At 33.9% G+C, this 2,556-nt stretch overlaps 1 pseudogene; it reads left to right on the plus strand.

Moving 5' to 3' along the window:
- Nucleotides 1-727: 727 nt before the first annotated feature.
- On the plus strand, nt 728-1,067 carry LOC114042774 (annotated as a pseudogene).
- Nucleotides 1,068-2,556: the final 1,489 nt, after the last annotated feature.

Below are 2,556 nucleotides of genomic sequence, written 5' to 3' on the forward strand. Positions count from 1 at the left end.
TTTTCTGCCCCTTTATTTTTGTCACTGTGGCTAAAAGTTTATCAATTTTGTTAGATTTTTCAAAGAACCAGCTTTCAGTTTTATCATTTCAATAGTCCTTTTGTAACCAACTCATCTATTTCTTTTCTAATTTTCAATGTATCTTCTGGGCTTAGTTTTTTTAAACTTGCTGGTTTTATATTTTTAAAAATATACATTCAGCTCATTAACCTATTTTTCTTCCAATTTTGTTAATGTATGTTTTTAGGGATATAATTTTCCCTTGAATACTGCTTTAGCTGCATTTCAGAAACTTTGATATGTTGTCTCATCATTATTATTTCATTAATTATTATTTTTATGATTTGTTATTTGAATCAGTCATTATCTAGGATTCCACTGTTAAGTCTCCATTTAAGGTATATGTCTTCTGTTTGTGCTACCTAAACAGATTACTATTTTTATTGTTTTATGATCTGTAAAGGATGTTTACGATTTCTTCCTTTTTACATTTATTTATGCTTTCTCTTTCCTCTAATACATAGTCAATTTTTGTAAAAGTTTTATGTGCTAATGAGAAATTTGTGTATTTTAGCGGTCCAATTTAGAATATACCATAAGTCCCTTAGCTCTAGTTTCTCCAGAAATTTGCCCAATTCTTTATTATTCTTTTTGAAAAATCTATATTTCTAATAGATCTGTTCAAAACAGAGAGAGGGAGCTTTTTTCTGACCTGGTCCGGGGCAGGATGGCTCCTGCAAAGGAAAGTGGAGAGAAAAAGAAGGGACGTTTTGCCATCAATGAGGTGGTGAACAGAGAGCATATCATCAACATTCATGGAGTAGGCTTCAGAAAGTAAGTTCCTCAGGCTCTAAAGGAAATCTGCAAATTTGCCATGAAAGAAATGGGAACTCCAGATGTATGAATTGACACCAAACTCAATAAAGCTGTTTGGGCCAAAGGAATAAAGAATGTCTAGGAAACACAATGAGGATGAAGATTCACCCAACAAGCTGTATACGCTGGTTACTTATGTGCCTGTCACCACTTTCAAAAGTTTACAGAGAGTCAATGTGGATGAAAACTAAATTGAACTTCATTTAAATAAAGTTATAAAGTCTCAAAAAAAAAACCAGAGGGACATTAAAGACTGCTGCTATGTCTTCTTGTAATTCAGTTAATTTTTTTCTTTATAACTTTAAATGTTATGCCAGTTAGAGCATATAAGCTTAATGTTGATATTGGGGGTTTTTCCCCTATGGCTCCTTTCACCATAATGTAGATCCTTGTTTATCTTAATTTTTATGTTGTGAATGTTTATTTCCACTTTGTTAATAGTATAATTGCAATTTCTGCTTTTTTTTTTAAACCACCAGATGCAAAGCAAATTTTGTTCCAGTTCCTCATTTTTATTCTGGGTACATCTTAGCTTTTTTAGATGTAAGCAACAAACTGGGATTTTATTTTCTTATCCAGTTTGTTACTTTTTTCATTTTATTGGATCATTTAATCCATTCACATTTAAAGTTACGAGAATTGGACTATTTTCCATCATTTGTCTCCAATAGGGTTTTTTTCTCTCTGAATTAGGATTTGTTTTGTTCCTTTTCTCTTTAAAGTCAATACATTGTCTATTCAGTTAATCTTGTTAAATTAACTGTATTCAGGCAACCCTATTTTCACTGGCTCTCTTCTCTTTATCCTCAAGGATCCCCCACCCCTCTGAATAATAACCCATCAAGATCCACTACCATTTCCCTAGCTTTGGAGTTTTGTTTAACTTAGTAATTCCTTTGTCTTTCTTCCTTTAGCTAATTATCTATTTCTTTTCTTCTTTTTTTCTCTAAGTTGTCATTTAACTCCCTTTCTCTCTTTGCTTTCAACTTATTTTGTTTGTCTTTCCATTTTCTGCCTTCTTTTCTAAAAATGATTTCTTTCCTTTATTCTTTTCATTATTTCTTTCCTCTCGCTATATTCTAGACTTCTATTATTTGATTCATGGCCCTTGTACTTAGTGATTACTTCTTTAGTCTCTGTATTCATCATGGAATTAAAGCTTCTCAGGGTATCTATTTTGAGTTCACCCTTCTAAACAGTTTCTATGTTATTATTTGTGGATCTTGTCCCCTTATGTTTTTTTTCTGTTGTGCCTCATTTTTAGAGATATCAGTTTCTGGAGTAGATGGAGGAAAAGAAGCATTGCCTCATGTTAAAAATTCTCCTCTGTCCCTGACTGTGAATTTCATCACTACCCCCTGCTTTTCTAATCCTTCTTTTCCCATTTGCCATGAAATCTGCTCTCTGGGTCCATGCCCTCCCATGCTTCTGAATGTCAGTTGCCCCCAGGAACTCTGATCTTCCTCCTGAGGCAGGATGCTGTCCATGCAGGCACAGCATTCTCTCGGAGGGACTAATTGCTCTAACATGAAATCCCTGCTGATTATACCCATCGTAAGGTCCCCTTCTCTGATTACAGAATGTCTTTCCAAGTAGACATTGTTTGTCGCAAACACTCAAAGATTTCCAGTATGATGGAATCTGTCAGAATTTGTGCTCTGATGATACAGACTTCAGGAA

This window comes from Vombatus ursinus, unplaced genomic scaffold, assembly GCF_900497805.2.
Source record: "Vombatus ursinus unplaced genomic scaffold, bare-nosed wombat genome assembly UNPS02014768.1, whole genome shotgun sequence".
Taxonomy (NCBI): Eukaryota; Metazoa; Chordata; class Mammalia; order Diprotodontia; family Vombatidae; genus Vombatus; species Vombatus ursinus.